At 47.0% G+C, this 13,775-nt stretch overlaps 1 protein-coding gene across 5 annotated transcripts in view; it reads left to right on the top strand.

Moving 5' to 3' along the window:
• Window positions 1-13,775, top strand: part of INVS (inversin) — a 226,767-nt gene that overhangs the window by 24,411 nt on the left and 188,581 nt on the right. Inside the window, exon 1 of one of the 5 annotated variants that reach the window (XM_090049449.1) lies at window positions 13,056-13,375. The exons of the other annotated variants lie outside the window; for them this stretch is intronic. The gene's annotated coding sequence lies outside the window, so the exon portion shown is untranslated. Of the gene's footprint in view, window positions 1-13,055; window positions 13,376-13,775 lie in introns of those variants that run through there. 5 annotated transcript variants of the gene reach the window in all.

Consider the following 13,775-nt stretch of genomic DNA (forward strand, 5'->3'; position numbering starts at 1 on the left):
GCAGGTTTAGCTGCCTGTACACTAATGCTAGGAGCATGGGAAACAAACAGAAGGAACTGGCCCTCCTGCTAAGCAAGAACAAATATGATCTCACAGGGATAACAGTGACCTGATGGGACTCCACCTATGACTGGACCACAGGTATCGATGGCTATACCTTGTACCCAAGGGATTGTGCTGGGAAAAAGCCCTCTATGTCAAGGAGCAGTACACTTTCCTACTAGCTAACATTGGCACCCAAGGAGGGCAACTTGAAAATCTCTGGGTTAGAATACGGGGAGAACGTGGTAAAAGGGATATAACTGTAGGAGTCTATTACAGACCTCCTAGCCGGGAGGAAGAGCTTGATCATGAATTCTCTAGGGAACTATCAGAAGCTGCATGCTCTCAGTGCATGATTGTCATGGGTGATTTCAACCGATGTCACATCTCATGGGAGGAGCTTTCAGCAAAATCTGATCAGTCATGTAGTTTCTTCACCTGCATTGATGAACTGTATCTGACTCAAGAAGTCCACAGGCCGACAAGAGGTGAGGTGCTGCTAGATCTGGTTCTCACCAAAGGGGATGATCTAGTGAGTGACCTGAGGATTGAAGGGAGGCTCAGTAACAGTGATCACGAGTTGATTATCTTCCTTATCCATCGCAAAGCTGGCAAATCAGTCAGCAATACAGAAATCTCGACTTCAGAAAAGCTGACTTTCACAAGCTCAGAGGATTGGTTGTCGAGGCCCTGAAAGATCATGACCTGACAGGTATGGGAGTCCAGGAAGACTGGTCACTCCTTAAGGACATGATCTAAAAGCTCAAGGGAAGTCCATTCCAGCCCACAGGAAAGGTAGTAAAAGGGCTGGGAAAACTTTGGTCTAAATAGGGGGACCTCCTATATCTTAAAAGAGAAACTTAAGGGTAGGAAAATGGAAAATACCTCTAAGGAGGATTATGTATCACTGGCCTGCACCTATAGGGAGTGGACAAGAAAAGCCAAGGCTGAAACCAAGCTCAAGCTGGCTACAGGAATCAAGGACAATAACAAGTCCTTCTTCAAAAATGTAGGAAATAGAAAGAAAAATAAGGGCCCTTGCTGAATGAAATAGGGCAGCTGACAACTGACACCCAGGAAAAAGCTAATCTCCTCAGTGGTTACTTTGTGTCGGTTTTTCACCAGCCCAAGGGGATCACTCTGCCTGACAGGACACAGGACTATGAGGGTATAGGTGACCATACACCTACATTTGGTGAAGACCTTGTGAGGGAACCATAAGTCAGTGGGCCCTGATAAAATGCACCCAAGAGTGCTAAAAGAGTTGGCTGACATCTTAGCTTAACCATTGGCTCAGATATTTGAGAACTTGTAGTGCTCAGGAGTGGTTCCTGGAGACTGGAAGAGGGCCAATGTAGTGCCTGTCTTCAAGAAAGGAAGGGAAAAAGAACCAGGAAACTACAGGCCAGTCAGTTTGACCTCAATCCCTGGGAAGATCTCGGAGAAAATTATCAAAGAATCCATCAATAACAAGCTGACAGAAGGCACCATTCTGAGAGACAGCCAACATGATTTCATTACAGGTAGATCATGCCTGACCAGCCTCATCTCCTTGAATAACCAAGTGACACATCACCTGGATAGGAGGGGAGAGGATGTCATTTACTTGGATTTCAAAAAAGCCTTTTACTTAGTCTCTTACAATGTCCTCATGGCAAAATTAGGGAATTGGGTCCTGGACAACCTCACAGTCCAATGGCTGAGGAACTGGCTCCATGGTCAGACCCAAAGAGTGGTAATCAATGTAACCAATTCAACATGGTGCATGGTGACCAGTAGTGTCCCTCGGGGTTCAGTACTTGGACCAGTACTCTTTAATATATTCATTAACAATATGGATTCAGGTGTCAGAAGTGGACTGGCTAAGTTTGCGGATGACACCTAACTATGGGGAAGCGCCGTTACACTGGAGGATAGGCTGAGGATTCAGGCCAACTTGGACAGGCTTGCAAGGTGGACGGATATAAACTTGATGATCTTTAATGTAGAGAAATACAAGAAGCTCCACCTCAGGAAAAAGAACCCACACTATACCTGTAGGCTCAGCAGTGCTTTACTCACTAGCACTACATCTGAAAGAGACTTGGGGTCATGACTGACTACAAAATGAATATGAACCACCAATGTGCTGCTGCAGCTGGCAAAGCAAATAAAACCCTTTCTTATATCTACCGATGCATACCAAACAAGACCCAAGATGTTATTCTCCCACTTTACTCGATCTTGGTGAGGCCTCAGCTGGAGTACTGAATCCAGTTCTGGGCTCCACAATTTAAAAAGGACATGGGGAAGCTCAAGAGAGTCCAGAGGAGAGCCAGCATGATCAGAGGGCAAGAAAGCAGGCCTTATGAGGAGAGGCTGAGAGGCATGGGACTCTTCAGCTGGGAAGAGCATAGGTTCAGAGGGGATTTGGTGGCAGCCTATAAGTATATCAAGGATGTACATCAGGATCTGGGAGAATGTCTGTTCACCAGGGCTTCCCTAGGAAAGACAAAGTCCAATGGCCACAAACTGCTAGAAGACCATTTTAGACTGGACATAACTTCATTACCGTCCGAGTCTCTAGAGTCTGGAATAGACTCCTCCCAGAAGTGGTGCAAGCACCTACTCTGGACACGTTCAAGCTGCATTTGGATACATTTGCTCGTGACCCCAGCTGATTTCCTACCCTTTGGGCAGGAGGTTTGACCTGATGATCTCTCAAGGTCCCTTCCAGCCCTAATGTCTGTGAAATCTATGAAATACATAGGCCAAATAAGAAGCTGGGTTTTGGATAGGATTATCAAGCAAAATCCTGTTTGGGTCACTCCAAAACACACATCATCACCTCCGCCACTTCTGCATAGCGTTTTCCAACTTGAAGCTTGGTTTTTGTGCACCAGCCTGTCAAATCCCAGCCCCTGGACCTGTGTGCTATTTACATTGTTGTGTATAAGGAGCAGCTGTTAGGCTGGGATTATGGAGAAAACCTGCTTTGGATCACCCCAAAATATACATCACCACCACCGAGAGACTGTCCTGAAATCTAGGCAGTTCCTGCTTGACCTGAAGCTTGGTTTTTGAGTCCCAGCCTGCCTGTTGATACACACCCTGTAAGGCTTGTATGTTGCTGTTCTGCCAGGCACTCGATGGCAGTAAAAATGACTGCATACAAATATAGGGGTTTTACACCAACTTTTCAAATTTTTCTTGAGCCCCCATCCAGAAACCTGGTAAAGTACATTTGTATGGGGTATTCTAATGTGAAGAAACCTGCCCCCACTGACAAGCAAATGTTAAAATAGTTTTCTTACAAGGGAAGAGGGGAGCAAGGGTACACCCTAAGCAAAACCTTAACTATTAACCTTTAACTGTACCTCAAAAATAATCACAGCCATAGTCAATAGCAAACCAACCTGGGGAGCTACCACCTAGCCCAGTCACATGGAAAGAGAGTGTCACCTAGGACTGCCCATCCAGGGACTATACCACCTGCACCAGCTTAGTAATAGGTTCCAGGTAGGGACACCCATCCTGGAGGCCATGTTGCTTGAGTAGCCCTTCAGATTTTTATACCTTCTGCATACTAATGAGGGTATGCAAATAAAGAATATAGAAAGTTTTCACTATGGAACATAACCTTAATCAAACATGCAGAACATAGTCAGGGTACACATATACAGAAATAAGAGTGTTTTTAACACATGTCACTATGAGCTTGAAACCTATTTGAATGACTGGGGACATCATTGCATTATTTAACTTCTTGGGTCAGGTTTAAACCATGTTAAATAATTACACTATGATTTTTCTTTTTTGATTTTTCTTACTGAAAATGCAATAGTCTTCTCAGTCAGAAATTTAGGCCAATATGAGGATTTTTGGATAAGCACCTATCATGTCCTTTCACTGTGAATGTATGAAGTTATTTGTTTAGAATTATTTTTCTCCATTTTGTGCCTGTTTTTTTAATTTATTAAGGTAAAATAAAGCACATTTATTTAAATTACTTTCGGACAGAAAATGCCACATTATAAATTTTCTTACCTTCATTTTTCTCATGGAAACACTGATTTTTGGCAAATTAACTTATTTATTAATGCATTTTCTCAAATCCAAGATGAGTTTTTCCCCTCATTCAACAAGGAGAAAAACATGTCTCATCTTGGATCAGAGTAGCAGCACTCTGTCTCCAGTGCAGTACAGGATCAGGCAGGGGATGAGGCAGCAATGTGCATGAGGATCAGGAAGTAGTACACATGAGGATCAGGTAGTAAATGGGGCAGCATTGTGGGTGGAAATTGGGCAGCAGTATGTGCTCATAATTGGATGGGGGATTAGGAAGCAGCAGATGTTGGGGGATTGCTCAACAGCACATAGGGGATTGGGAAGCAGCAAGGGTCATGAGTTGGTGTACTAGTGCATGTGGAAATCAGGTGGGAGACTGAGTAGCAGCACTCATTGAGATTGTGCAGCAGATGTTGGGGATTGGGCAGCAGCACATGATGGGGATCGGGCAGTAGCATGGTTTGGGAATTGGGTGGAGGGCAGGTGAATGGGGGGAAAATGGTGGGTTGTGGATCAGGTGGCAGGATGCAGGCATGGGGAGCAAGGAACGGGTCAGGCTGCTTGCCTTTTCCTCCTCCATGGTTGAGGACAGATTTAAGACCACCCTCTGATAATTCTATGCATGGAAAATTACAGCAAATTATAGAATTATAGTATATTATAATTTTCTGTGTATGGAATCTACCTATTTGGGGTGGTCATCCTACATTCAAAGAGATCTTGGATTTAGGTAAACACAGTATTAATTTCAAAAAGAAATTATCATTATCAGTGCATACTATTATTCCATGTAATAACAGAACACAGAAAATAGATGAGAACAAAAAATCACAGCATTAGCACCAGTAGTAGTAGTAGGCATCTGTCTGTCTCACAAGACAGTAGAATTATGCTGAATGAGATATCAGCTTGCTGAAAGTAATATTTACTTGAAAGATAAAGTGAAACTGGAGTGACCTCTCCAGGGTGCAAAAGTCTAGCGAGTGTATGGAGAGATTGAACTGCCCATACATCAATGTCCTTCTCTCAACCTTGCTGGTTTAGAGGAAAGGCAGGTGCCAATATGTTTGGAACCGTTTTGGCTGCAGGAGCTGCCAGAGCAAAGGAGATCATCCATTTGTCTGTCTATTGGAACTCCACTCCTCGATTGGCTCTTGACCAGGATTAAAGAGTCCAGTCTACCCAGTCATGGAATGGACTTCAGTTCCATACTTTTTTGGTGGCATTTCCTCCACTGGGGTAAGACTAGGACCCCCTAAGTGCTCTTCTTCACAAAGCCGTTGGCACCCTAGAGGTTGCCAGGTTTTTTAACTGGCGCCAAGCACTTGGCGATAACAATCATAGGTAGCTCCATCTGTTGTAAGCTACGGTAGCAGGAGAACCTGACCTGAGCTGTATTAACACCAGTACAGCGCTCCTAGTTCCTGAGAGACAGCTTTGGTATGTATTTAACTATCTGGGTGTGCCCTTGCTCATGTCCTTATTGTTTCTGAGACATTTGTACAGCAACAAACTGGCTTGGTGAGCTTTTCTTCTTGAGAACTTTGGAGAATTCTTCTTCAGTGGCTGATATATCTTCACATCCTACCTTTTGGACATGTCTACATGGGATGCATTAGCCTAATTTACTGCGCGGTGTGGGCACATGTCTACATGTGCATGCCCTTACTGTCATTAAAAATGACAAAATTAGGCTAATCGCGACTACATTTGATACCTGCAAATGCAAGTATCAAATTTAGACATGATTAAAGCATTTTAACACATGTGTACATGCAACTAACTTCAGTGCTGGGTCTGCCTAGCCACTAGGGGGCCGCCCTGATCCCAGCCCAGGGCTCCTGGCTGAGCACTCCCCTGTCCCAGCCTGGGCTGCTCTGTGGCAGGCCCTATCTGCATACTGTAAAAGCCGGAAGCTGTTTCGTGCCTTGGGGCATACACACCAGGACCTTTGAGGACTGCAGGTCTTGTGTTTCCCCTGGACAGGACCCAGACTGCCTCTGCCAGCCCTGTCTCCTAGCCGGAACTCCTGCTTGACCACAGGTGAATATTGCAAAGGGCTACAGCCTGCTGCTCCCCCTACCCATCTCCCCAGGGCTGCTGGCTGGCTGTCTCTGGCAGCAGGGCCAGCACCTGCTCCCTGCTACTGCTCACCCTAACACTGTCTCCTGTGTTTGCAGGTGCTGTGGCACATTTGCCTCTGCTGTGTGGCTCCCAGTCCCTGGCTGTGCCCTTCTGCCAAGCACTGCTAGGCGCTGTGCGGGGCCAGCCACACAGGGACAGCTGTGCAGGAGCCAGCGCAGGATGCACACCATGTCCTCCTCTTCTTCCCCATTGAGGACCAGACCCACCTACATGCACACACCCGAGCTTTCCATCTGGGGCCCCAGCTAGAGCCAGGAGGAGGTTGGTGACCTCTTGACCCTCTGGAGGGATGCAGAGGTAGTTTGCCTGGGGCAGGCACAAGAAGGCCCACATTTATGAGGCCCTGTCGGGTGGGATGCAGGATTGAGGGCACTCCCAGATGGCATGGCAGTGCCGCATACAGGTCAATGCCTTGTGGGCAGAGTGGGTGACTGTGACTGATCACAATCATCAGTCTGGTCCTACCCATAAGACCATGCCCTTCATGCAGCAGCTGACTCAGATTTTAGTGCCCCAGAGCCCAGGCTGCATGCCTGCATCACTAGCAGGGGTGGTCTGCCTGAGCCTCCACCTTTCACTGACCCCACCAGTGACATGTCACTGGACTGAGGACACTGAGTGCAGCCAGATGCCATCGCAGACAAGGAAGCCCATGCTGAGCTGCCAGCCTCACCAGCACCAGTCACGCAGTAATCCCTACACTGGGAGGGCGTCCCTCCCCCTGCCCCCTTGTCTTCCCAGCCCACCCTCACTTCCCTGACCCCAGGTTTCCTCCCCAACAGACCCAGCAGTGCACAGATAGGCGGGACACAGTTCAGAACTTTATCGAACAACCCATGTCCATACAGCTGGGTGGGCATGGGCCTCTCACACACCAAGTAAGGCATTAATCCTGGTGGCAATGCCCTTCTCAGTAACGAGGGGCAAGGACATGTAACACTGCCACAGGTAGCCCTCCGGGTGTTGGCAAAGGTTTCAGGGCAGCCCTGGCTTGCCTCCCTCACTGTCATAGGTCAAGGGTCCTGAACCAGAAGTGCAGGTGTGCCCAGGGCACCAAGAGGATCAGCAACAGCAAGGCATAGTGGCTCGGGCTCCCCTCAACCTGTACAAACAGCTCATTGTGCACTGCGTGGGGCAAATGCAGCAGGGGTATGCTTGGGGCGCAGTGGCAGCCCAGGGAAAGAGGACCCCTGCATGGAGGGTGGGGGAACAGCCAGCCCCTCGCCCCAGTTGTCCGGGAGCCCCATGCACCCCGAGCCCAGGTGCCATGGGCAGGGCAGAAGTGCAGCAGCACAGTTGGCCTGCGGTGGAGGGGGAGCGGGGTCTGAAGCTGCAGCAGCAGGTGTTGCCAGCAGCCTGGCCTGTCCTGCCCTTGGAAGGGGACGGGGAAGGCAGAGTGTCTGCGGGTAGCATGCAATGGCCACCAGCCCCAGGGCAGCCCATGAGGACGGGGGGCGGGGGGGCCTCAGGTTATGGCTGTCTGGGCCTGGGCCTGCCTGGCCAGCTTACTATAGTCCCTGGGCACCTGTGAATGGCCAACCTCCAATCTGAGGCTAGGCAGTCCATGACCCCTGGTGCAAAGCATCTTATCTCTGAAATGTTGCAAATTCTCACAAAAGGCCTCTTCAGGGCCAACATCTGGATATGGGGGGAGAGCTCACCAGCCCCAGTGGGGATACAGGCTCCAGGCTGCCTCCACCCAACTCTGGAGTCTTCTGCATGTGCCAGCTACTCTAGCAGCAGGCACACACTCAGATCCAGCTGCTCCAGCAGTTGGTGCAGCTGGCTGATGGGCAGGAGGTATGGCTGCTGGCATGGTGGATGGAGGACATTGCCCAGAAGGAGATGTTCCAGGCCGAGCTCATGGCCATGGATCAGGGGTGTCTGTGGCTTCTTGCAGGAGCAGATTGCCATATACCGACAGGCAGTGAAGGTCATGGACGACAACCATTGAGTCCTGGAGGTTGGTAGAGGGGCACTGTGTATTAGGAAGGGAGGGGCGAGGGAGCTTTGTTGAGTGGGGAGGAATGGAGGTGGGGGTTGTAAGTGTAATAAACTATTTTTGTTTCATCCATGTACGTGTCCTGAGCATGGTGCTGGAGGTGGGCAGAGGTAGGAGATGTGTGGGCGGTGGGGTAGGCAGGCTGAAGCAGGGAGTGCAGGATGAGGGGGCAAACCAGGGCTTCCCACAGCCCGTTCCCTGGCCCCCACTGGTGAGGGCACAGCTGTCTTGGAGCCTGGGCAGGCGGGTGCCTGTTGGGGCCAGCAGGGCCAATACGGTGGCCAGCAGGAGCATGGGGTGCTGGGCTAGAGCAGCAGGGTGCTGGTCATCAGGGGCATGGGTTGGGAGGTGGTGTGTGCTGTCCCTGTTCTGGGCATGTGGCTCCTGGACAAGGAAGGGACTGGGCGGGGGTCAGAGCTTCCAAGATGGCTGCCAAGTGCTGGCAGTCATGTGACCCAGAGGTTAGAGCTCCTGGTGGCCACAAGAGCACATGACCATATTGGAGGGACTTTGGACCAACTTTAATCCCAAGTCCTGCATGTGTAGACACCTGCCAAAAATTGCTTAATGCACATTAAATTTAGTCGTACTTATTTGCATGTGTAGACACACCCTTTTTAATTCTAAAATTCCGTCATAATAATGCCAGCTTTCGGTCTCACCAAGTTTGTGGAAACGGACAAAATGATTGCTAGTATTCACATTAACCCAACTACCTTGTACTGGCAATAAACAAACTTTTGTTTTAGCAAACTTATAAATTTTAAAATGTCTGCTGTTCTCTATTGAATTAATAGATTTCATAGATTTCATAGACATTAGGGCTGGAAGGGACCTTGGAAAATCATTGAGTCCAGCCCCCTGCCCCAGGGGCAAAGTTCCTTCTGGGAAAGCAATGGCCCCACATACCAGACAGTACATGACAGTAAGCGTCTCTGCCAGAAAATGTAAAGCTCCCTTTCTTTGACTGTGCTGAAAATCTGAATACCTGCTGCATTGCTCCTCAGCCCATGCTACATGATAGCTCATAAAGCACAATATTCCATCTGCTTAAATGCAAGAGACCTAAATACAGAATACAAGAAATGGATTTAGGGGGCAAGGGAGTAAGGTACTGGATTTTGGGGGTAAGGAAATAAGATTCTGAGCCAGCAGTTGGCATTTGAGAGAGCATGGCTCAGTGATTCAATACAGAGCTAGATATATGCATATGGTTTTATTTCAACTTACTTAATGTAATCACACCTTCAACAAAACTCCTACACTACCAACTTACTTAATATCATGCACAGAAATCTCTGCTGGAAAAAACTGAGGATCAAATGTGACTTGAAAAGTCTTCTTCAGGAGAGTCCCCCAGTGATGGAGAGGTACAGTTTAGGGTGGCCTGAAAAGGATTTTGTTTGGAAATCTGAGCCCAGTCTCAGCCCCTTATTTGGTTATATAACACAAGCCTGGGGAGCTCTCAGCTGGCTGGCATGTGAAAATCAAGCTTTGGGTGAGGCACCATCCTGCTTAGACTTATTCAGGAGATCCCCTGGTCAGGGAGGTATGTAAATTGGGGTGACCCAGAGGGGGTTTTCCCATAATCCCAAACAAAAATAAGATCCTTATTTGGTGTAATGCAGGTATTGAGGGGTGGGTGTCAATGGTGGCAGCCTGGCACTCAAAAATTGAGCATTGGGTCAAGCTGCCCAAGCTTCTTCCAGAGAGTCTCTGGGTGGTGAGGTGGAGTGTTTTGGAATGATCCAAAAAGTATTTTGCCCCATAATCCCAGCCCAAGGTCAGCTTCTTATTCACAGGAACATACAAAGCACACAAGTCATGGGAGGTTGGCAGGCTGGCACACAAAAACTGAGCTTTGGGACAGGCAGTGCTACCCAGGTCTCTTCAGGAGAGTCCCTTAGTGGAAGAGATGTGATTTGGGGTGATCCAAAAATGATTTTAACCCATAACCCCAGCCCCAAATCATCTCATTCGGTGCCAAGTAAATAGTACACAGCTCCGGGAGGTGCGGGGGGGCATTAGTTGAGAGGCTAGCATGCAAAAACCAAGCTTCAAGTCAGGCAGGAGCCACCCTGAATTCTTCAAGAGAGTCTCTAGGTGTCAGTAATGCGTGTTTTGGGGTGACCTGAAGAGGATTTTACCTGATAATTCTAGCCCAAATTCAGCTCCACATTCGGGGATAGGTATAGAGCACCCAGGGCCTGTCAGTTGTCAGGCTGGCACTCACAAACCAAGCATCAGGTGGGGCAAAATTCGGCCCATGCTTCTTCAGGAGAGCCCAAATTCCAGATGTGTGTTTTGGGATTACCTGAAAAGGATTTCCACCCATAATCCTAGCCCAAATCCAGCTCTGTATTTGTGGGGAGGGAGGGGGGGGAGGGGAGGAAGGGACATGAGTTAGCAGGCTGGCATTTACAAACTGAGCTTTGGGTTGGGCAGGACTTTTCACGGTCTTCTTTGGGAGAGTCCCCCACTGGTAGAGATGTGTGTTTTGGGGTGACCGGAAGAGGATTTCCACATGTAATCCCAGCCCATACCCAGCTCCTTATTCAGGCCTGGGGGCCTGTGAGTTGGCAGCCTGGCATGCAGAACCCAAGCTTCAGGTTCGGCAGAACTCTGCCCAGGCTTCTTTTGGAGAGTCCCCCAATGGGAATGTGTGTTTTGGGGTGACCCGAAAAGGATTTTGCCCCATCTTCCTAATCTCAGGGCTTTTTCAGGGCTATGTACTTGATACATTAAATTATTTCACATTTTTATTAGTAAACTAGCAAATTGCCCATCAAGAATGACAGGTTAATTTCCAATTACAAAAACAAGCAGATTTTACTTTTTATATTTATTAAATACATTAAATATTTATAAAACTTAAAATAGGCTGAACATTTGATGGTACCAATCCCTTCCTGCACTTGCTCTTATCCAGCGGGCTGGAGGCAGACTCGCCCATTCTGCCGCCTGCATGCCTCTTTGCTGGAAAAGAGCAAGGGCAGGTGGGCTTGGTGACGCACAACAGCTGCCCATGCCCCCAGGCACCTACTTCCCTGCTTAGGGCTCAGGACGGGGCCACCGCTGCACACCCACCGCCTCACATCTCTGTCTGGCTCCTGCTTTTCCTCAGCTGGCCCCTTCCTCTGCCCTCCTCGCTGTACCAGGCTCCTGGCGCCCTCCTGGGAGGAGCTCTGTAGAAATAGCCCTGGCCCCTGACTTTTTTCCCAGTTCTGAAAGTTGGCATCATCCTGACATGGACACTAAAGGAATGCAAAAGTAATGACTCTTGCCAGAAGGAGAGCAAGCAAAAGAAAGCCTGACTTAAGAAATAATTGCAAGTGCAAATGGGTATAAATTGGTTATGGATACATTTAGGAAAAAAAACCTAGAAGGATGTTTTCCAGCCATCAGAGAACTGACAATATAGAATTACCTTCAGAACAAGAAACTAAATTGCTTTGAGACAGGGCTTGTTAAGTTTATGGAAGAGTTAGTATGGTAGGACAGGGGTATTCTTAAAGTAGTTATTAAACATGTGACATTAAACTTTAAGTATTTGTATTCCCATGATGGAATTGAAAGAAGAATTAATCATGTTGGCTTCTTGCAGACATTAAAAAAAACCAAACAAGCCGCACTTTACCAGAAGAAACAGTGCATTAGTTCAACCTGGCTCTGCAGCATCTGTATAGATCAGGCACTTCAGCAGGGCTTTTTGGCACTTCTTTCTAAAGCTAATATAATCACCTATTAGATAAAAGTGCCAAAAAAGCCCCACTTAAGCACCCAGTCTATACAGTTGTCAGGTGAGCCAGCTCCCATTAACGCACTGCCTCTTCTGGTCATGCACTTGGTTCGGTGTGGGAGTGCGTAGATTTTAAAGTAAAGTGCTGCTTTTGTTTTTTTTTAACGTCTGCAAGCAGCCAGTATGACTTGCTTGTATATGGGACAGCTGTCAGGTGGCATTTTATCTAATATCTTTTAAATGCAAAATGAACAAACAGACCCTAGAACAAAGTCCAGAATTCCCTACCTTTTGGGGGAACACTTTCATCACTGGATTACAGATTCACAGTCCCACTTGCCTACAGGTATTGTGGCCACATGACACTTGCATTTCTTTCTGCTGTATCAACAGCAGGGTTTGAGAAGGCCTGGAATCCAGCTTGATCCATAGCCTCGTGTTTAGAGGACTGTTGTAGGATGTAGCAGATGTAGATTTTAGGACGGTCTTAAATGAAGGTCTCTCACTTCCTAGGCAATTGCTGTAGGTGACTTATATAAAAAGGGAGTCCTCTACCATCACCACCTCTTACCTTTCAATCGATGTTTTAAAAAACAACAGTAACCCTGTTGCCTGCACACAAAACAGCCAAGGCTGGGCACAGTTTGGGCTGTGAATTCCAGTTTCAGAAAGGCACCCAACACAAAGAAAAAATTGTGAATTTGAATATACTGCTCTCTTCAAGGTTTCCGATTGGGTTTTTTGGCATCACCTGCTAAGCAGGCTGACAGTTGTAAATCACATTCCTGGGAACTAACACTTCTCATTTAAAGTAGTAGGGAGCCTAGGCAATCAAATTAGGCCTGTGAATTCCTGCCTCAGAGCTAGACATCAAGTTTTAAGCACAGGAAGTCTCAATATTGCCACACTTAAGTCTCCATAAGGCATTGTCATAGTATTCAAGTTAAATTTGTGAAGTGGACCCTTTGATTCCAGATTTTGGAAGATTCTAGAGCCACAGTGGAATTACAGAATAAGAAATGTAGGTTTTGCTGAGCCAAAAAGGAAGTAAAAAATTGTGTCTCATTTTTGTCCATTCACTTCTATGTATGCAGGAGGGAGACTTGAATTTGTTGCATGACACATTTTAAGAGTACTAGCTAATGCTCTTATATGTATTATTATATTCTATTTAAAATAAAGTACATAGCAGCAGCAGTGATCCCTCACAGATGAAGATGGTCAAGTAAAGGGTTTTGGATGAGTCCATTGATAGCTAAGAAGACCAGTCCTAGAGCCTCAAATTCCCTGGCAGATGCCACAGATGGTGGTTAAAGAGAAGATTGGATCGCAGAGTCTTGTTTCCTTTCCTTCCACTTCTGTCATTTTTCTGCCTCCAGGATGAGATGTTTTTTCTCAAAGTAAGATGTACATTCTCTCACAAGTTCTTTCCATGTAGCCCTGTCCCAAGCTAGATTTTCCCAATTTGCTCTGTCAGGCTAGTTTTTCCTCAGTAAAGTACACAATATATATCACATTATTCCTATGTTTCTGCATTTTTAAGCAATTATAAAAACATTTGTGTTGTGTTGTTCCCAGGAACTAAGATTTTAAACTGTAACTTTAATGTGCATTTAATATGTCATACGGTTTAAGATTCCACAGTATCCCATTGGGATATGACAAAATTGAGTAGTTAGTAGCTTATCTTCTATGGGGAATTTACCCCTCAACCTCAGAAAATATGTTCTTTGTGGGGCTATCAAAGGCCCCAACATAGACAAAGTAAAGACGACAGATTAACTACTGGAAGCCAGCATC

Source organism: Crocodylus siamensis, chromosome 5 (genome assembly GCF_052110815.1).
Source record: "Crocodylus siamensis isolate JL-2025a chromosome 5, ASM5211081v1, whole genome shotgun sequence".
NCBI lineage: Eukaryota > Metazoa > Chordata > Crocodylia > Crocodylidae > Crocodylus > Crocodylus siamensis.